This window comes from Zalophus californianus, chromosome 5 (assembly GCF_009762305.2).
Source record: "Zalophus californianus isolate mZalCal1 chromosome 5, mZalCal1.pri.v2, whole genome shotgun sequence".
Lineage (NCBI taxonomy): Eukaryota > Metazoa > Chordata > Mammalia > Carnivora > Otariidae > Zalophus > Zalophus californianus.
This window is the reverse complement of record NC_045599.1, coordinates 51,224,212-51,247,653: the sequence shown is the minus strand read 5'-3', so window position 1 is coordinate 51,247,653 and position 23,442 is coordinate 51,224,212.

Genomic DNA, 23,442 nt, shown 5'->3' with positions numbered 1-23,442 from the left:
TCTTCCTCATTACCTGGCACAAAATGAAGAGATATAAGTTTGGAACATTTGTCTGAGTGACCAGAATGGAAGTTTATAAAGTAAACTGGGTAAAAAGCTTTCAAGGCCGGGCCACAGGTATCCAGAAAGCCTGTTATGGCTGGTACGGCCTGCCTTGTATTCTCATAGCCCTGCACCCTGTCCCTTAAATTTATGTATAGGATTCCCTAATGTGCTCTCAAGTGCTAACTATTTAACCAATATTTTTATTATCATCTGTAGGGAAACCATCTCAGGGTCCTAGGACTCCCCTCCACCTCTAAATGATCCCTTCTTCTTGTCTTGTCATTCTTAGTACAACAGCAAAGAGCTAGAAGCACAGAAAAAGGCTTTTCTCCTGGGAGAGCAGAATTAAAATATAAGTTACAGTTCTTGCCCAGCAGCTGTGGGGATGAAAGAAAGCTGCTGTTGAAGAAGAAACAGCACAAACACAATACTAGGGAGATCTGCTGTTCCCAAAGATAGTCTTTTCAGAAGCATTTTTATCACAGTGCTTCCTTTCTCAAATCTCAGTGATAAATAAATACCAGTTCCCACAGGTGTGATAAAGACATTAGAGTCCACAAAACAATCAGTGAAGTGACATGAAATATTGTCTATGCAGCTCCCAACAAACGCAGCTGCAGGAGACAGAGGAATCACAAAACTGGTCAAGAAGATCCCTTTAAAAAGAATGTAGTACACCACTTCTTAGAGGAGAACTGAGACCTTTTGGGCCCAGGACCCAAGAAGCTAGAGAGAAAGCATGACCTAGGGAAACGGTTCCTAGGACAGCTCGAGAAGAGAGTCCCGGTTAGCAAAACACAGGAAGCTGAGCCCGTCACTGATCACTGACGTAAATTCTGTCTGACAAAGGATTATCATGTCTTTTTCAAACCATCCAAGATGTTGTCTATTGTATATCCAATATCCAAATGGATGAGATGGAAACAGGAAGAGGAACGATGTGAACAGTACTCGGACTCAAACAGCCACAGTAGCCAAGACTAAAGGCACTGACCTGAAAAGCTCCAATCATCATCATCTTCATGGAAGAGACATCACTATAAGGGAGCCATCCTAGTGAGGACCAGCGAGGCGAAGGGTGCCCCGGAGCACAATCAGCACTGAAGCTGGCATGCTGCTTCTCAAGAACTATGGGTTGAGGATTTTGCCAATCCATGGAGAGAAATCCAAACTGAAAGAGAACACATATGCATAATGTGCTTATGCATGTGTCCATTCATTTATGGTCATTTTTATTAGAAAAAAAACACAAAATAAACTGGATCTGCATATGTGTGTGTATAGATAGCTCCTAAATACTGGCGTGTGTGTGTGTGTGTGTGTGTGTGTGTGTGTGTGTGTGTGTGTGTGTGAGAGAGAGAGAGAGAGACAGACAGAGAGAGTGTATAGCTCCTAAATACTAGCTTAAGGGCTCTTCTGGATTTCTCTGAAAAGAGTGAGTTTGTCAACTAGGACAAGTGTCTCCAACTTTACATATATACTCCTCTCATCTAGCAAATCACATCACCTCAGAGAGACCACTCATGGTCTGCACAAGCTCAAGAAATGCCCAAGGACACAACAGTTTCACAGGTTTTCCATGTTGACTGCCTTGGAAAATGCCAAGCACAGAATCTTTTTTCAAGACTCAGGGGCCTTGCTTTGGCCTCAGTGCCTCTCAGGCCCATTTACCCACTTCTACTGGGTATGAGCACAACTAGAATGTAGATCAGGGCATGGCTAAAAACACTCAGTGCTTTCAAATCAATTGTTTTATTTAATCAGATACTTCTATCCATTCCAGAAGAGTGTTGGGTATAGTCTTTCTAGACTGAAAAATACCACCTAATCTTCTTATTTTCTGAAAGAACTCCCAGTGAATGACTTGCTTTCCAGGGCTTTAAATTTCATAATACTGTAACATTACATAGAAAAAAATAGTCAGGGGAACTACATAAATTATCGATTATTTTGCTAAGGCAGCACATTTAAAATTTCCCAGTTTTATTATTCTCTCCTCATTTTATTATTTTTCAAAATGATTTTTTTAACTAAAAGAAAGATATAATCTGAACATACAAACAAGAAAATAATTTAGGATTAGAAAGACCTACTGTATTTCCTTAACTTAACTCCATTTGTCATTTAAGTCAATTTAAGCCACTTTGAGACTCATCGGCTAAACTGAAGTGAGCGAGTTCCCTCACAGGTCAAGTACAAAAGCACGAAGCTAGGAAGACATTGGTGTGGACAGACTATTGAATTTTCCTGAGGATTCTGATGGATAAGAGATGAGAATGAGAAACAAACATCAGACATCTAAGAACTGTCTGGACAACTGAGAACCAACACAGAGATGTGCCTTTTATTTTCTGTTGTTTTGCTTAAGGCATTTACAGTGGTCTTTAAAACAACACAAACAAAACATCCATATTACCAAGCACGTACTAATTCAACCCAGAAATACTCTCACACAAGATATCGATACTGAAAACCTAAACCCTTCCCAGGGCTGTTTCTATATTTAAAATGAGACTCATATTTAAGAAATAAAATTTTCAACTCATTCACAGTTGCCCCATTTCACATTCCCGGTTGCACATGCGACAGAAGAGAACATTGTATTCTTCACAAGATCATTTCAAAATGTTAGGCACCCACTGGAATTGAGTTATCATGCTGACTTGATTTACTTCTGCAACTCCTGCAACCATAAAGCCAGAGGGTATAATTAGAAGGAAGATATTCTTAAGTATAAAAAGTGTTACCATTGCAAACCAGGTAGAGGGGAAGTGATTAGCAGGGTTGGACAGCTTCTATCAAGCAGGCATCAGTGCAAATTCCCAGGATGCCAAAACATGAGGCAGAATTTTCAGAGACAACTAACATTTACTTTCTATACTTCCTGAGAAAAGTACAAAAAACACGGGTACCTAAAATGACCTCAAATTATCTTCTGAGGAAAGTTATTCCTGGTTATAGCCAATTTCTTTCCTCTTCTGGTGCTTATGCTTACTTCAAGTAAACTAATTCTATGTTTGTTTCCAGATTGTATTATTCTTGATTTGGGGGAAAAAAGAATTAATTTTTGTGAGATGTTCAGCTAGAGTTTTCCCTTCATTTTAGCTCAATGGTTTTCCTCATCTTTATTAGATTAGAAAATTCACTAGCTACATGCCATCAGCCACACTTTACAAATTCAAGCCCCCTGAAACTTCAAGAAAGTCCTGTATCCACCTACCAACCCAGTGCCATGAAGAAGTATGGTAACCTTCTGCTCAACCATACCATGAAATCATAGGGTTGCCAACACTCACAGGGATCAGTAACAGAATACCAGCACTCTGATCTTTACTGCCAGCTCCAATCCAAAGCCCAGGAGAGAACTTCTAGCCAAGATGGGCAGAAAGTTAGCCCTCTGATACAAACCTCCTGCCTCCAACACATAGCTACAATAGGGAAAACAGACAAAGAAACGCCCCCAAACACATAGGCAGACTAAAAATGTAGCTAAGTTCTGCTTATAAAAAGAAATGCTGAAAGCAAAGCTATACCAAAGTTCTTTCAGGCAAACAGCTGCTATGGCAAAATAATGGGAGACAGAGTAGTATTTTGGGAAAATTATTAATAGAGATAAGGAGGAATACTTTCTAATAAAAATGACTTATTCCACCAATGAATTCTAAAAAGTATGAACTTACTTGCTACAAGGAAAAAATAGAATCTCAACATAAATAGAATAAAATCTGACAGGATAATAAAGAAGAATTAACTAATCCACACTATCATTTTTTTCTTATTATGTTATGTTAATCATCACACATGACATCATTAGTTTTTGATGTAGTGTTCCATGATTCATTATTTGCATATAACACCCAGTGCTCCATGCAGAATGCGCCCTCTTTAATACCCATCACCAGGCTAACCCATCCTCCCACCACCCTCCCCTCTGGAACCCTCGGTTTGTTTTTCAGAGTCCATTGTCTCTCATGGTTCGTCTCCCCCTCCGATTTGTCCCCCTTCATTCTTCCTGTCCTGCTATCTTCTCCTTCTTTTTTTTTTAACATATAATGTATTATTAGTTTCAGAGGCACAGATCTGTGATTCAACAGTCTTACACAATTCACAGCACTCACCACAGCCCATACCCTCCCCAATGTCTATCACCTAGCCGCCAGATCACTCCCACCCCCCACCACTCCAGCAACCCTCAGTTTGTTTCCTGAGATTAAGAATTCCTCATATCAGTGAGGTCATATGATACATGTCTTTCTCTGATTGACTTATTTCACTCAGCATAACACTCTCTAGTTGCATCCAGATCGTTGCAAATGACAAGATTTCATTCCTTTTGATGGGTGCATAATATTCCATTGTATATATATACCACTTCTTTATCCATTCATCTGTCAACAGACATCTTGGCTCTTGCCGTAGTTTGGCTATTGTGGACATTGCTGCTATAAATATCGGGGTGCACATACCCCTTCAGATCCCTACCTTTGTATTTTTGGGGTAAATGCCCAGTAGTGCAATTGCTGGTTCGTATGGTAGCTCTATTTTTAACTTTTTGAAGAACCTCCATGCTGTTTTCCAGCGTGGCTGCCCCAGCTGGCATTCCCACCAAAAGTGTAGGAGGGTTTCCCTTTCTCCACATCGGCACCAATATCTGTCATTTCCTGACTTGTTAATTTTAGCCATTCTGACTGCTGTGAGGTGATATCTCATGGAGGTTTTGATTCAGATTTCCCTGATGCCGAGCGATGTTGAGCACTTTTTCACGTGTCTCTTGGCCATTTGGATGTCTTCTTTGGAAAAATGTCTGTTCATGTCTTCTGCCCATTTCTTGATTGGATCATTTGTTCTTTGGGTGTTCAGTTTAAGAAGTTCTTTATAGATTTTGGATACTAGCCCTTTATCTGATATGTCATTTGCAAATATCTTCTCCCATTCTGTCGGTCGTCTTTTGGTTTTGTGGACTGTTTCTCTTGCTGTGCAAAAGCGTTTTATCTTGATGAGGTCCCAATAGTTCATTTTTGCCCTTGCATCCCTTGCCGTTGGCGATGTTTCTAGGAAGAAGTTGCTATGGCTGAGGTAGAAGAGGTGGCCGCCCGTGTTCTCCTTTAGGATGTTGATGGACTCCTGTCTCACATTTAGGTCTTTCAACCATTTGGAGTCTATATCTGTGTGTGGTGTAAGGAAATGGTCCAGTTTCATTCTTCTGCATGTGGCTGTCCAATTTTCCTAACACCATTTGTTGAAGAGACTGTCTTTTTTCCATTGGACATTCTTTCCTGCTTTGTCAAAGATTAGTTGACCATAGAGTTGAGGGTCCATTTCTGGGCTCTCTATTCTGTTCCATTGATCTATGTGTCTGTTTTTATGCCAGTACCATACTGTCTTGATGATTATAGATCTGTAATAGAGGTTTAAGTCGGGAATTGTGATGCCGCCAGCTTTGCTTTTCTTTTTCAACATTCCTCTGGCTATTTGGGGTCTTTTCTGGTTCCATACATATTTTAGGATTATTTGTACCATTTCTTTGAAAAAGGTGGATGGTATTTTGATGGGGATTGCTTTGAATGTGTAGATTGCTCTAGGTAGCATTGACATCTTCACAATGTTTGTTCTTCCAATCCATGGGCATGGAACGTTTTTCCATTTCTTTTTATCTTCCTCAATGTCTTTCATGAGTATTTTATAGTTTTTCTGAGTACAGATACTTTGCCTCTTTGGTTAGATTTATTCCTAGGTATCTTATGGTTTTGGGTGCAATTGTAAATGGGATTGACTCCTTAATTTCTTTTTCTTCTGTCTTGTTGTTGGTGTATAGGAATGCCACTGATTTCTGTGCATTGATTTTATATCCTGCCACTTTACTGAATTCCTGTATGAGTTCTAGCAGTTTTGGGGTGGAATCTTTTGGGTTTTCCACATAAAGTATCATACCAGCTGCAAAGAATGAGAGTTTGATTTCTTCTCTGCCGATTTTGATGCCTTTTATTTCCTTTTGTTGTCTGATTGCTGTGGTTAGGACTTCTAATACTATGTTGAATAGCAATGGTGATTTTTGATGACTGGTTCAATTTCCTTAGTGGTTATAAGTCTGTTCAGGTTTTCTGTTTCTTCCTGGTTCAGTTTTGGTAGTTGATACATCTCTAGGAATGCCTCCATTTCTTCCAGATTATCTAATTTGCTGGCATAGAGTTGCTCATATGTTCTTATACTTGTGTGTATTTCTTTGGTGTTGGTTGTGATCTCTCCTCTTTCATTCATGATTTTATTTATTTGGGTCATTTCTCTTTTCTTTTTGATAAGTCTGGCCAGGGGTTTATCAATCTTACCAATTCTTTCAAAGAACCAGCTCTTAGTTTCGTTGATCTGTTCTACTGTTCTTTTGGTTTCTAGTTCATTGATTTCTGCTCTGATCTTTATGATTTCTCTTCTCCTGCTGGGGTTAGGCTTTATTTGCTGTTCTTTCTCCAGCTCCTTTAGGTGTAGGGTTAGGTGGTGTATTTGAGACCTTTCTTGTTTCTTGAGAAAGACTGGTATTGCTATATACTTTTCTCATAGGACTGCCTTTCCTGCATCCCAAAGATTTTGAACAATTGTGTTTTCATTTTCATTGGTTTCCATGAGTTTTTTTAATTCTTCTTTTAATTTCCTGGTTGACCCATTCATTCTTTAGTAGGATGCTCTTTAGCCTCCATGTATTTGAGTTCTTTCCGACTTTCCTCTTGTGATTGAGTTCTAGTTTCAAAGCAGTGTGGTCTGAAAATATGCAGGGAATGATCCCAATCTTTTGGTACCGGTTGAGACCTGATTTGTGACCTACGATGTGATCTATTCTGGACAGTGTTCCATGGGCACTAGAGAAGAATATATTCTGTTGCTTTGGGATGGAATGTTCTGAATATATCTGTGAAGTCCATCTGGTCCAGTGTGTCATTTAAAGTCTTTATTTCCTTGTTGATCTTTTGCTTAGGTGATCTGTCCATTTCAGTGAGGGGGGTGTTAAAGTCCCCCACTATTATTGTATTGTTGTCCATGTGTTTCTTTGCTTTTGTTATTAATTTGCTTATATAATTGGCTGCTCCCATGTTAGGGGCACAGATATTTTCTCCAATATACCTTCTGCCCCTCTCTCTCTTTCTTCTTCTTCTGGGATCCCAATTATTCTAATGTTGTTTCATCTTATGGTATCGCTTATCTCTCGAATTCTGCCCTCGTGATCCAGTAGTTTTTTTTCCTCAGCTTCTTTATTTTCCATCATTTGGTCTTCTATATCACTAATTCTCTCTTCTGCCTCATTTATCTTAGCAGGTAGAGCCTCCATTTTTTATTGCACCTCATTAATAGTCTTTTTGATTTCGACTTGGCTAGATTTTAGTTCTTTTATTTCTCCAGAAAGGGTTTCTCTAATAACTTCCATGCTTTTTTCAAGCCCAGCTAGTATCTTTAAAATCATTATTCTGAACTCTAGTTCTGACGTCGTACTAATGTCTGTATTGATTAGGTCCCTGGCAGTCAGCACTGCCTTGTTCTTTTCCTTGAGGTGACTTTTTCCGTCTTGTCATTCTGTCCAGAAGAGAATAGATGAATGAGAGAACAAAATGTTAACAGGGTAACAATGTCCCCAGAAAATATACACTAAACAAATTAGAAAAGACCTGAAACTGGGGGGAAAGAAAGGGAAAGGAAGAAAAAAGAAAAAGGAAAAGATAAAAACAAAACAAAACAGAATATGTTCAAATATGATCAGGCTGGTGCATAGATCAGTGCCACAGACTAGATTTTGGGCATATTTTGGTCTGTTAGAAGAAAGTGGCTCCAAAAATTTTAAAGAAAGAAAAACTTATATATGTACAAAAATAAGGGTTAATACGATGAAGGGATGGAATATGACTGTAAAGATGAAAATTATAAAAGATTTTATAAAAGGAATTGATAAGAAGTTGGTTGAAAAAAGCAAGAAGAGGATTTTAAAAAAAAGAAAGAAAGAAAGAAAAGGGGGGGGAGAGAATGTGATCAGGCAGGAGACTAGAACAAAGCCATACACTAGAGATTTAGGGTATATTTTGATCTGTTAGGAGAAACTGTATCTCAAAATTTTAAAGACAGAACAACATATATATATATATATATATATATATATATACACACCAAAAATAAGGGTAACTACTATGAAGGGATAGACTATGACTCTAAAAATGAAAAATAAAAAATATTTTTTAAAAAAGGGATTGAAAAGATGTTGGTTGAAAATGGGAAAAAGAAAAATTCAGAAAAAAAGATAGTTAAAAAAAATTAACTTGAAAGGCTAAAGTATCAGGGGGAAAAATGTTATGTATTCTATGTGCAGTATTCCCCTAGCGCTGGAGTTCTGCCGTTCTCATTGATTGGTAAACTTGGTCTTGACTGGCTGTTCTTGCTGATCTTCTGGGGGAGGGGCCTGTTGCTGTGGTTCCCAAATGTCTTTGCGGAGGTGGAATTGCTCCACCCTTGCCGGGTCCAGGCTAAGTAATCTGCTCGGGTTTGCTCACAGGAGCTTTTGTTCCCTGCAAGCTTTCTGCACAGCTTTGGAGGACGAGAGTGAAAATGGCGGCCTCCCAATCTCCGCTCGGAGGAGCCGAGAACTCGGGGCCCCGCTCCTCAGTGCACCCCCACAGAAAAGCAGTCAATCACTCCCATCCCCCCAGTCTCCGGCCACACTCTGTGCTCACCCGGCCTGTGACCGAGCGTTTCTATCTCTGGCACCCGACCCCGTGTGGAGTCTCCAAACCCAGCAGATCCCTGCAGTGCTCTCCTGCGCCACTCCTCCTGGGGGAGGAAGGGGAGTCTCCCCAGCTCTGCCGCTTGTTGGGTCCCTGCTGGAGGAGCAGTGGCCCGACTGAGCTGTGGATCATGGTTTATGGCCACCCCGAGCTGATAGCCCGCTCCTGGGCTCCATCTCTGCAGCCGGCTTCCCCGCTCCGATACCTGGGAGCTCTGCTGCACTCAGGCACCCCCGGTCTTCCTGTGACTCCAAGGGTCCTGAAACCACACTGTCCCGCGAGGGTTCCACCCCCCGCTTAGCCACTGGACCGACGTCCCTCAGCAGAGCCGACTTCTAAAAGTTCCGATCTTGTGCTTTGTGGTTCTATCACTTGCCAGAAGCGGCTGACGGAGGCCCCCTCCCCCGCCATCTATCCTCCCGAATATCGCCTCGGATTCACTTCTCCACACATCCTACCTTCCAGAAAGTGGTCGCTTATCTGTTCAGAGAGTTGTTGCTATTCTTTTCTTCGATCTCCTGTTGAGTTTTTAGGTATTCAGAATGGTTTGATCCCTATCCAGCTGAATTCCTGGGACCAGACAAAATCCAGGTCTCCTACACCTCTGCCATCTTGCTCCGCCCCCTCCAATCCACACTATCAGAGTAGGATATTTTAATAGTCCCCTATCAAACCAAGAAATATCTAGGATTATGCAAGATTTAAATAAAATAACAAGATATATATATATATATATATATATATATTTATTTATCTTTAGGACAATATACCCAATAAACACAATATTCTTTTTCCAGTTCTTATGGAAACCTTACAAAAATTGATCCCATACTAGGCCACAAAACAAATGTCAAATAACCTATTATAATAGACTATAACTGACAATGTAATTTAGATAAAAATCAACAATTAAAAGAAAATTTATAAATATCTTTGAAAACCCAAAATGCACTCCTAAATAACTCCCTGATTAAAGAAAAAATTAAAATGGAAGAAAATGACAGTAAACATTCCACTCAAAATTGTGGATGGAGGGGTACATAGAAAGAAATTACTAACTTCTTTCTAAGGACAAAGCTCTCATGAGTAGAGTTTAGTGAGGCAATTAAAAATTATAAAAATCCATACATTCTTAAAGACTAATAATAACATTTGAACTACATGTCTGATGTCCTATCAGACATTTGCATCCACTTTGTCATGTTATATTTTTGCAAACTAAAAAAGGTTTATAAGTTAAAAGGTTTATCCTTCAAGAGTCAGATCAGGAACACAGAAGTTCGATGGCACAGGTCTGAATTCCTGCACTTCTAGTTGTATGACAACAGGTAAGTTATTTAGCTTCTTAAGCCTCAGATTGTTCACCTAAAAAAATGCACACACTAATAATCTCTACCATGTAAACTCCTCACGAGGTTAAATGATTTGAAACACATGAAACATAGTTCATAGTAATAGTTCAGGAACTGTGAACTAGTATTTTTACATATACCCAGTAGTCATTTGGCTATTTGTTCCATCACTTGCACATGATTGTATGCCTTCTTGAAGAAAGAAAGAACACTGTTTATCTTTGACCACTGAAGGACATATACCAGTGCCAAGTACAGAGTTGGTGCTAAATAAATTTGTTGTATTAATGAATGAAATTTATTTAAATTTGTCCAAGCTACTCTGGTGCTCAATACCAAAATTATCTAACCAGCAAAATAAAGCAATAAATATGAGGATAGTGTTAGTGATTTGTAATAATATTTAAGTCTGACTATTTAATCATCACTTGACACCTGAAGTAGAGTCAAGTCAATTTTGTTGCATCAAATCTGACATTTTCAAATATTCATTAAGAATTAAAACCGGTCAATAATAAGATATTATTATTGGGCGAGGCTGGGTTTGGAGCCTGGTTTGGTTTTCTAATCTAGACATGTGATGGTGATGGAAACCATCCCCCTCACAAATGAGACACACAAAGACAAGGGAATAACTGCAAAGAGCACAGACACACAGAACATGTTGCTGGATGGGAACAAGACATTTATGTAAAGCTAGGACAGGATCCTTTGTCTCCGCACACACACAAAATTAAAATTCTATAGTTTCCAGAATCAAGTGTTTCTATAAAATTTGATTAAATTAAAATACGAATTTCATCTTGATCGCAACACATTTATTTTCTTTGAACCCATTAATTATATCTAGTAAAGTTTGGCAGGTTTTTTTTTTTCCCCCAGTAATACCTGTATAGTTTAACTTTTATTAAACCCTACGGTATCTTAACATGGGGTGTGCTTGGCTGAGTCCAATAAAAGGCCACAATAGATACCTGAGAGTTAATTTACTTTCATGCTGGTGCAAACACCTCCAGCATCTTCTCATAAAGCTAATGCTGAGGCAGAATCAGCATCTTTCCTTCTCTTACTGTGTGGGTCTTCCGCCACTGGAACAGATCACTCAGGAATGAAAGTTTTCCTGGAGACTGTTAAGAAAAGAAAGAGGAGGGAGGGAAGGAAAAGAGATAAAGGCTATTTCAGTGTAATGGTAAAATTATTCTGACCTATTGGCAGTTGGGACAAGAAACTAATTGGCATGGTGATGGTCTTTTTAATCCTTGGATTTAACTTTTCAAATTGTTGAGGCTTTAATTGAAAATAAAAATCATGCAAACACACATATACACATACACACAAACACAAAGAGGACCTGAAATGAAAAACTTTAAATATAGCATTGGTTTCCATGACAGCACATCCCAAGAATGGAGATTCATTTTAGCTCACCATGGAATACAAATGTATCCAGGAATTTCATATGCATCAGCTTCAACCCTACCAAATCTTTTTTCTATCTACTTAAATCCTAAATTTTTAAATGCCATGATGTCAGTGTCAATTCTAAAGACGACTGCCTTTTATGGATCCATTTTCTCCCTTACAGATAGATAACCCACTTTTCTTCTTTATTGCTTTTGCTTTCTACTACATGAGAGCAAATTAACTCAATATTTCTTGTTGGAGCACAGAATCTACCCAATGTTCTATAGAAACATCTTTGAAAGAAGTGAATTAACTAGTGAATATTTTGGAGAGGAGGGAAAGGTAGGATATATCTTAGCTTAGGGGCTATGCATGATGATTGCATTTTTAACTGTCCTTAACAATATCACACCTCTCAGAAATACATTTCTTTCATTACAGAATTGCCTCAAGATTTTCATAGTGTGTGCATGTGTACAAGGGAGAGATTGAAATGTACCTCTTCTCAGGAAAATTTTCCAAAGACATAAATGCCTCTTTTCTGAAATACCACTGCATCCAGATGCCTCTATTCACCCTATCTTTAGCAAAGCTTTCTGTCTCCCAAATGAAAAACATCTGCACCTGCTACACACATCGAGTTTCAATCACTCTGTGCCCCTAGGTGACCCAGCCTGCCTTAATTATCCATCTATTGCCCTCCGAAGATCATTTTTTTGGTTCTTTATAAACTCCATTTCATATAAACTAAATGCTGTACTGTAAGATACTAAAGTAGATGTGATATTATTAAACTAAATCCCTTACGGACCAAAGGGAGAATAGGACCATTAATATATAATAAAAACCTGGGAAAAGAAGCTGTGGAGATCTGGAGGTAGACATAGGGCTACTTGAACTCTCCCTGACAGACACTCCATTTGTTAATGGAATGGTGAATCTACTCTAAGAATCAAGTCTAAACCCACATTCTTGGACAAAGAAAAAGGAAAAACAATTTTACATAATTCCAATGTTTGCTTATAGAAATTAACATTTCTATAGCTAAATGCCATTTAAGAGAAAAGAAATGGAGAGAATTCATGGAAATAGGAAAAAAGGCATTCACTGCTTAGAGAACCCTGTCCCTCTGGAGATTTCCAATCTTTTGTTTCTAAAGAACACTCATTGAGATTCTGCTATTGAGAACTTGAATTCCTCTGAAAAAACACCTCTGTTGGTTCTTTTCTGGGGACATCTTTCTATGCTAATCCATGATCCCTTTAAAAGTCCTCAATGTACACCAAAAACTAAGTTTAGTAAGGTTGTAAGATATGAGGTAAAGACACAAAAATCCATCGTATTTCTATATACAAGCAGTGAAAAGTCAGAAACCAAAATCTAGTTACATTGCCATTTGCAATAGAACCAAAATAAAAAAATACTTAAATATGAAACTTAAAAAACATGTACAGGGTCTGTATATTCAAAACCACAAATACTGAGTAAAGAAATCATCAAGGAAGACCAAAGTAAATGGAAAGGCATACCATGTTCATGAACTAGAAATCTTAACATAATAAAGATGTAAGTTTTCCCCAAAGTGATCTTTGGATTTAATGCAATTCCATCAAAATCCCAGCAAGATTTTATGTAGATTTAGATAAGTTGATTCTAAAATTTATATAAACAGCAAAGAAACTAGAATAGCTAAAACAATTCTGAAAAATAAGAACAAAGTTGAGGAAATCCCACTATCCAATATTAAGGCTTGTTAGAAAGCTATATTAATAAAGGAAATATGGTATTGGGGAAGGGATAAACACATAGATCAATGGAAGAGAATAACAGAGTCCAGGAATAGATTCACACAAAAAAATGGCCAAATGATTTTGACAAAGATATAAAGCAATTCAATGGATAAAGAATAGTTTTTCTCGGTGCAGGCAAGATGGCGGAGGAGTAGGAGACCTGGATTTCGTTTGGTCTCAGGAATTCAGCTGAATAGGGATCAAACCATTCTGAACACCTACAAACTCAACAGGAGATCGAAGATAAGAATAGTAACAACACTCTGAAAGAAAAGCGACTACTTTCTGGAAGGTAGGACGTGCGGAGAAGTGGATAAGAGGCAATATTCGGGAGGATAGACAGCGGGGGAGGGGGCCTCCATCGGCCGCTTCTGGCAAGTGATAGAGCCACAGAGCACAAAAACAGAACTTTTAGAAGTCGGCTCTGCTGAGGGACGTCGGTCCAGTGGCTAAGCGGGGGGTGGAACCCTCGCGGGACAGTGTGGTCTCAGGACGCTTGGGGTCACAGAAAGACCGGGGATGCCTAAGTGTGGCAGAGCTCCCAGGTATTGGAGCGGGGAAGCTGGCTGCAGAGACGGAGCCGAGGCGCGGGCTCTCAGCTCGGGGTTGCCATAAACTGTGATCTGCGGCCCAGTCGGGCCACTGCTCCTCCAGCAGGGACCCAACAAACGGCAGAGCTGGGGAGACTCCCCTTCCTCCCCCGGAAAGAGCGGTGCAGGAGCGCACTGCAGGGATCTGCTGGGTTTGGAGATTCCACACGGGGTCGGGTGCCAGAGATAGAAACACTTGGTCACAGGCCGGGTGAGCACAGAGTGCGGCCAGAGACCAGAGAGACGGGAGGGATTGCTTTTCTCTGGGGGCACACTGAGGAGCAGGGACCCAAGTTCTCGGCTCCTCCAGGCAGAGATTGGGAGGCCACCATTTTCACTCTCATCCTCCAAAGCTGTACCGAGAGCTTGCAGGGAACAAAAGCTCCTGAGAGCAAACCCGAGCAGCTTGCTTAGCCCGGACTCACAAGGGCGGGGCAATTCAGCCTCCCGCAAAGACATTTGGGGACCACGGCAACAGGCCCCTCCCCCAGAAGATCAGCACAAACAGCCAGCAAGCCAAGACCAAGTTTACCGACCAAGGAGAACGGGAGAACTCCAGCGCTAGGAGAATACTGCACATAGAATTCATGGCTTTTTTACCATAATTCATTAGTTTTTCAAAGTTAATTTTTTTAACTTTTTTTTTAATTTTTCTTTTTCCCTTTTTCAACCAACATCTTATCAATCCCTTTTAAAAAAAAAAACATTTTTTATTTTTCATTTTTAGAGTCATATTTTTATCCCTTCATACTAGTTACCCTTATTTTTGCCATATATATATATAAGTTTTTCTCTCTTTAAAATTTTGAGATACAGTTTCTTCTAACAGATCAAAATATACTCTAAATCACTAGTGTATGGCTTTGTTCTAGTCTCCTGCCTGATCACATTCTCTCCCTTTTTTTTTCTTTTTTTTTTAAATCTTCTTTCTTTTTAAAAACAACTTCTTATCTTATCAATTCCTTTTATGAAATCTTTTATAATTCCCATCTTTAAATTATCTTCCATCCCTTCATTGTATCAACCCTTATTTTGTACATATATAAGTCTTTCTTACTTTAAAATTTTAGGAGGCACTTTCTTCTAAGAGATCAAAATACACCCAAAATCCAGTGTGTGGCACTGATCTATGCACTAGCCTGATCATATTTGATCATATTCCTTTTTGTTTGTTTTGTTCTGTTTTTGTTTGTTTTTATCTTTTTCTTTTACCTTTTTTTATTTTTCCCTTTCTTCTTTCTTTCCCTTTCTTGTCCCCTGGTTTCAGGTCTTTTCTGATTTGTATAGAGTATATATGCTGGAGACGTTGTTAACCTGTTAGCATTCTGTTCCCTCACTCACCTATTCTCCTATGGACAAAATGACAAGACGAAAAAAATCACCTCAGCAAAAAGAACAAGAGGTAGTACCTTCTGCCAGGGACCTACTCAATACTGACATTAGTACGACGTCGGACCTAGAGTTCAGAATCATGACTTTAAAGATACTAGCTGGGCTTGAAAAAAGTGTGGAAGTTATTATAGAAACACTTTCTGGAGAAATAAAAGAACTAAAATCTAACCAAGTCGAAATCAAAAAGGCTATTAATGAGGTGCAATCAAAAATGGGGGCACTAACTGCTAGGATAAATGAGGCAGAAGAGAGAATCAGCGATATAGAAGACCAAATGGTGGAAAATAAAGAGGCTGAGAAAAAGAGAGAGAAACAACTACAGGATCATGAGGGCAGAATTCGAGAGATAAGCAATACGATAAGATGAAACAACATTAGAATAATTGGGATCCCAGGAGAAGAAGAAAGAGAGAGGGGGGCAGAAGGTGTATTGGAGCAAATAATAGCAGAGAACTTCCCTAATGTGGGGAAGGAAAGAGGCATCAAAATGTAGGAGGCACAGAGAACCCCTCTCAAAATCAATAATAATAGGTCAACACCCCGACATCTAATAGTAAAACTTACGAGTCTCAGAGACAAAGAGAAAATCCTGAAAGCAGCTCGGGAGAAGAGATGTGTAACCTACAATGGTAGAAATATTAGATTGGCAACAGACCTATCCACAGAGACCTGGCAGGCCAGAAAGGACTGGCATGATATCTTCAGAGCACTAAACGAGAAAAATATGCAGCCAAGAATACTATATCCAGCTAGGCTCTCATTGAAAATAGGAGAGATAAAAAGCTTCCAGGACAAACAAAAACTAAAGGAATTTGCAAACACGAAACCAGCCCTCCAAGAAATATTGAAACGGTCCTCTAAGCAAAAAGAGAGCCTAAAAGCAGCATAGATCAGAAAGGAACAGAGACAATATACAGTAACAGTCACCTTACAGGCAATACAGTGGCACTAAATTCATAACTTTTAATAGTTACCCTGAATGTAAATCGGCTCAATGCCCCAATCAAAAGACACAGGCTATCAAACTGGATTAAAAAACAAGACCCATCAATATGCTGTCTGCAAGAGACTCATTTTAGACCCAGAGACACCCCCAGATTGAAAGTGAGGGGGTGGAAAACCATTTACCATGCTAATGGACACCAAAAGAAAGCTGGGGTGGCAATCTTTATATCAGACAAATTAGATTTTAAAAGAAAGACTGTAATAAGAGATGAAGAAGGACACTATATCCTACTTAAAGGGTCTAGCCAACAAGAAGATCTAACAATTGTAAATATCTATGCCCCGAACATGGGAGCAGCCAATTATATAAGGCAATTAATAACAAAAGCAAAGGAACACATTGACAACAATACAATAATAGTGGGGGACTTTAGCACCCCCCTGACTGAAATGGACAGATCATCTAAGCAAAAGGTCAACAAGGAAATAAAGACTTTAAATGAAACACTGGACCAAATGGACTTCACAGACATATTCAGAACATTCCATCCCAAAGCAACAGAATACAGATTCTTCTCTAGTGCCCATGGAACATTCTCCAGAATAGATCACATCCTAGGTCACAAATCAGGTCTCAACCAGTACCAAAAGATTGGGATTATTCCCTGCATATTTTCAGACCACAATGCTTTGAAACTAGAACTCAATCACAAGAGGAAAGTCGGAAAGAACTCAAATACATGGAGGCTAAAGAGCATCCTACTAAAGAATGAATGGGTCAACCAGAAAATGAAAGAAGAATTAAAAAAATCCATGGAAACCAATGAAAATGAAAACACAACTATTCAAAATCTTTGGGATACAGCAAAGGCAGTCCTGAGAGGAAAGTATATAACAATACAAGCCTTTCTCAAGAAACAAGAAAGGTCTCAAATACACAACTAACCCTACACCTAAAGGAGCTGGAGAAAGAACAGCAAATAAAGCCTAAACCCAGCAGGAGAAGAGAAATCATAAAGATCAGAGCAGAAATCAATGAACTAGAAACCAAAAGAACAGTAGAACAGATCAACGAAACTAGGAGCTGGTTCTTTGAAAGAATTAACAAGATTGATAAACCCCTGGCCAGACTTCTCCAAAAGAAAAGAGAAAGGACCCAAATCAACAAAATCATGAATGAAAGAGGAGAGATCACAACCAACACCAAAGAAATACAAACAATTATAAGAACATATTATGAGCAACTCTATGCCAGCAAATTAGATAACCTGGAAGAAATGGGTGCATTCCTAGAGATGTATCAACTACCAAAATTGAACCAGGAAGAAATAGAAAACCTGAGCAGACCTATAACCACTAAGGAAATTGAAGCAGTCATCCAAAATCTCCCAAGAAACAAAAGCCCAGGGCCAGATGGCTTCCCAGGGGAATTCTATCAGACATTTAAAGAATTAATACCTATTCTCCTGAAACTGTTCCAAAAAATAGGAATGGAAGGAAAACTTCCAAACGCATTTTATGAGGCCAGCATTACCTTGATCCCAAAACCAGACAAAGACCCCATCAAAAAGGAGAATTACACACCAATATCCTTGATGAACATGGATGCAAAAATTCTCACCAAAATACTAGCCAACAGGATCCAACAGTACATTAAAAGGATTATTCACCATAACCAAGTGGGATTTCTCCCTGGGCTGCAAGGTTGGTTCAACATCCACAAATCAATCAATGTGATACAATACATTAACAAAAGAAAGAACAAGAATCATATGATCCTCTCAATAGATGCAGAAAAAGCATCTGACAAAGTACAGCATCCTTTCTTGATCAAAACTCTTCAGAGTATAGGGATAGAGGATACATACCTCAATATCATAAAAACCATCTATGAAAAACCAACAGCGAAAATCATTCTCAATGGGGAAAAGCTGAGAGGTTTTCCCCGAAGGTCAGGAACGCAGTAGGGATGTCCACTATCACCACTGCTATTCAACATAGTATTAGAAGTCCTAGCCACAGCAATCAGACAACAAAAAGAAATCAAAGGCATCCAAATCGGCAAAGAGGAAGTCAAACTCTCACTCTCTGCAGATGATATGATACTGTATGTGGAAAACCCAAAAGACTCCACCCCAAAACTGCTAGAACTCATACAGGAATTCAGTAAAGTGGCAGGCTATAAAATCGATGCACAGAAATCAGTGGAATTCCTATACACCAACAACAAGACAGAAGAGAGACAAATCAAGAGTTGATCTCATTTACAATTGCACCCAAAACTATAAGATACCTAGGAATAAATTTAACCAAAGAGGCAAAGGATCTGTACTCAGAAAATTATAAAATACTCATGAAAGAAATTGAAGAAGACACAAAGAAATGGAAAAACGTTCCATGCTCATGGATTGGAAGAACAAACATTGTGAAGATGTCAATGCTACCTAAAGCAATCTACACATTCAATGCAATCCCCATTGCATTGAATACCACCCACTTTTTTCAAAGAAATGGAACAAATAATCCTAAAATTTGTACGGAACCGGAAGAGACCCCAAATAGCCAGAGGAATATTGAATAAAAAAAGCAAAGCTGGTGGCATCACAATTCCGGACTTCCAGCTCTATTACAAAGCTGTCATCATCAAGACAGTATGGTACAGGCACAAAAACAGACACATAGATCAATGGAACAGAATCGAGAGCCCAGAAATGGACCCTCAACTCTATGGTCAACTCATCTTTGGCAAAGCAGGAAAGAATGTCCAATGGCAAAAAGACAGTCTCTTCAACAAATGGTGTTGGGAAAATTGGACAGCCACATGCAGAAGAATGAAACTGAACCATTTCCTTACACCACACACAAAAATAGACTCCAAATGGTTTAAAGACCTAAACTTGAGACAGGAGTCCATCAAAATCCTAAAGGAGAACACAGGTAGCAACCTCTTCGACCTCAGCCACAGCAACTTCTTCCTAGAAACATCGCCAAAGGCAAGGGAAGCCAGGGCAATAATGAACTATTGGGATTTCATCAAGATAAAAAGCTTTTGCACAGCAAAAGAAACAGTCCACCAAACCAAAAGACAACCGACAGAATGGGAGAAAATATTTGCAAATGACATATCAGATAAAGGGCTAGTATCCAAAATCTATCAAGAACTTATCAAACTCAACACCCAAAGAACAAATCATCCAATCAAGAAATGGGCAGAAGACATGAACAGACATTTTTCCAAAGAAGACATCCAAATGGCCAACAGACACATGAAAAAGTGTTCAACATCACTCGGCATCAGGGAAATCCAAATCAAAACCTCAATGAGATACCACCTCACACCAGTCAGAATGGCTAAAATTAACAAGTCAGGAAATGACAGATGTTGGCGGGGATGCGGAGGAAGGGGAACCCTCCTACACTGTTGGTGGGAATGCAAGCTGGTGCAACCACTCTGGAAAACAGTATGGAGGTTCCTCAAACAGTTGAAAATAGAGCTACCATACGATCCAGCAATTGCAGTACTGGGTATTTACCACAAAGATACAAATGTAGGGATCCGAAGGGGTACGTGCACCCCAATGTTTATAGCAGCAATGTCCACAATAGCCAAACTGTGGAAAGAGCGAAGATGTCCATCGACAGAGGAATGGATAAAGAAGAAGTGGTATATATACCCAATGGAATATTATGCAGCCATCAAAAGGAATGAGATCTTGCCATTTGCAATGACGTGGATGGAACTGGAGGGTGTTATGCTGAGTGAAATAAGTCAATCAGAGAAAGACATGTATCATATGACCTCACTGATATGAGGAATTCTTAATCTCAGGAAACAAACTGAGGGTTGCTGGAGTGGTGGGGGGTGGGAGGGATGGGGTGGCTGGGTGATAGACATTGGGGAGGGTATGTGCTATGGTGAGCGCTGTGAATTGTACAAGACTGATGAATCACAGATCTGTATTTCTGAAACAAAGAATGCAATATATGTTAAGGAAAAAAAAAGAAGAAGATAGCAGGAGGGGAAGAATGAAGGGGAGTAAGTCGGAGGGGGAGACGAAGCATTAGAGATGATGGACTCTGAAAAACAAACTGAGGGTTCTAGAGGGGAGGAGGTGGGGGGATGGGTTAGCCTGGTGATGGATATTAAAGAGGGCACATTCTGCGTGGAGCACTGGGTGTTATGCACAAACAAGGAACCATGGAACACTACATCAAAAACTAATGAAGTAATATATGGTGATTAACAATAAAAAATTATTAAAAAAAAGAATAGTTTTCTCAACAAATATTAGAATAATTGGTTATCCATTAGGAAAAACTGAACCTAGACCTAAACCTCACACCTTATACACAGATTAACTTAAAATGCACATAGATCTAACTGTAATACTTCTAGAAAAACACAGGAAAAATCATCCTGACCTGTGGTTAGACACAGAATTCTTAGAAATAATAACAAAAGCACAGGCCATAAGAATGGTAATTGATAAATAAGACTTTACCAAAATTAAAAACTGTTGCTCTGCCAAGGACACTGTTAAGAGAATAAAGAGATAAGCTGGAGACTGGTATAAAATATATGCAAATCACATATCTGACAAAGGACTTGTATCTAGAATATAAGGAATTTTCAAAATCCAACAATAAGAAAGTAAACAACCCAATTTAAAATGAGCCAAGGACCAGAGAAGATATAAAGTTGGCAATAAAGCACATGGGAAGAGGTGCTACATCATTGGCCATCGGGAAATGCAATTAAAATCACAATGAGATACCACTACACATTTGTTAGAAAGACTAAAATAAAAGATACCAATAAGACCAAGTGCTAGCAAGATTCATGACAACTGCAACTCTCATACACTGCTCATATGTATTGGTATACCCACTCTGGGAAAGAATTTGGCGGTTAAATATATACTTGGTATATATATAACATAGCAATGCTACATCCGTGTATTTAACTGAAAGAAAGAAAGAAAGAAAGAAAGAAGAAAGAAAGAAAGAAAGAAAGAAAGAAAGAAAGAAAGAAAGAAAGAAAGAAAGAAAGAAAGAAAGAAAGAAAGAAGGAAAGAAGGAAAGAAGGAAAGAAAGAAAAAGAAAACTATGCTCACACAAAAACATGTACATGATTGTTCATAGCAGCTTTATATGTGATAGCAAAAACTGGAAACTCAGATGTCCTTCAACAAGAGAATGGATATAAAATGTAATACATCTATAAAATGGAATACTATTCACAATAAAAAAGAATGAATTACTGACACACACAATAAAATGGATAATAATAAAATGGATAAAATAGGCCAGGGGTTGCTAGGAGTCTTGGTTGGAGTGGGGGGAGGGTGTGATAAGACAGGGATGGTATTGGGGGCGTTTTTGTTGGGTTAATGGAACTGTTCTGTATTCTCATTACAGTGGTGCTATATAAACCTATACAGGTGTTAAAATCAACAATACTGCACACCAAAAAGGTCAGTTTTACTGCATGGTGTATTTAAAAATAAATATGAAACCCTACATTTGGCATTGGAAATTCAGAAACTGTTTCAGCCATCCCTGGAACTTATCATGCTGCCCCTATTATTCAAAATCTAAGTTTTAAATCTATAATTCAAGATGAAGGCAACAGCTCCACTCCACAGGGTGTACTGAATGGGGTGAATTCTCCAAGCACCATGTCCCTTGTAGGTAGCAGCCACCAGAGCTGCAACTACTATGTAAAAGACTGTTTTCGGGTATTGCTTCATTCTCTTCTTGGGCAGTACTTGGGCCAACTGCCATAATGGCTACACCAGAAATAATAGAGGAGAGGACTGTTAGTTACTACAACCATTATCAAGAAGACCGGAAGAAGAGAGAAGCAGCCATTTTATAGACCATGGTAATATTGCTTAAGGCAAGAGGGGAAGGGTTGTCATGGTTGTAAAGATGTTAAAAGAAAAGAAAGAAACAGCATGTTCCCTTGCTCTGAAGGCTTCATAGAACCTTCTGTACACACAATCCCAGCTCAGTTTTTCTAGATGTTTCTAACACCTCAACATCACCCTTAACTTTCACCTGATTATTGTCTCTTATAACCCTTTCCTTTGTATATACTTTGTCTACTTTATGGAAAAGAGACAAGTGATAAGTCAATATCAGAGATTTATTTCAAAATAATGCCCAGGGGTATGTCCTGGGTTTCCTACAGGTTCAATTTCCCTTCCCATACCCTCCACATATGTGGTCCTGCATAATAATTTCTAGATGGTTTTTGTTTTTATGTTTTAGTTTGGAAGTTCCTGAAGTATCTACAAATTCAAATCAGGTTAAATAACTTCCAGGATGGTGTTACTGCTAAGTATATTTTATTAAATTCAAATTTATATATCAAAATGCTCAATTAGTCAGAATATTCATTCAACTATAGTCAATCTCACTCAATACAAAAAAAAAAAAAAAACGCTTCACAAAATGAGAAAAGTCCAGTGGTGCTAAACCACAAAGAATATATAATGATGTCATTACTTGGTCAGCCACATAACTGAAGAAAATTTTAATGGGTATTTATGAACCAAAAAGAAGGAAGGCTGATGGGTTGCAATTCTTTATTTTAAGGTCCTATATTTTGTTTCATTCCTCAAAGGACATTTTATAACCTTCTAGGAAAAAGACTCAAATGGCTAGTACTCCCCACCACCTGCTATTTATCACCCCAATTTCTGTGAAGGGCCTACATAATGAATGCTCTTTATATTTTATCTTCTGAAAATAAAAAAAAGTCTTGACTCTTTAGACAATAACTGTGATTTTTTTAAAAATATGATTTATTTTCCAGTATTTTGTAGGGAGAAAGTGATTATTAAGTAATTGTTGAATGAACTAATGAAAGAAAATGCAAGGACAAACTCCTGTGAACAAAAGCAATGTAACAATTCTACCCAGTTATGCCATGGAAGATGCTAATCACAAACACCATTCCACAGTGCTAAGGGTATGTACACACACCCCACCTTCTTCAGTACCTTTCCTCTGGGATAAAAAGATGAAGCTATGGTCTCGGAGCCCTCTCATCACGAGTAATAATTATTATTATTATCACCACCATTATTGTGGACTGTACCTTATTTCTCCACGTAATTAAAGCATTCTTTCTGAAAACCAACACTAAGTCAAAGATGGTTCA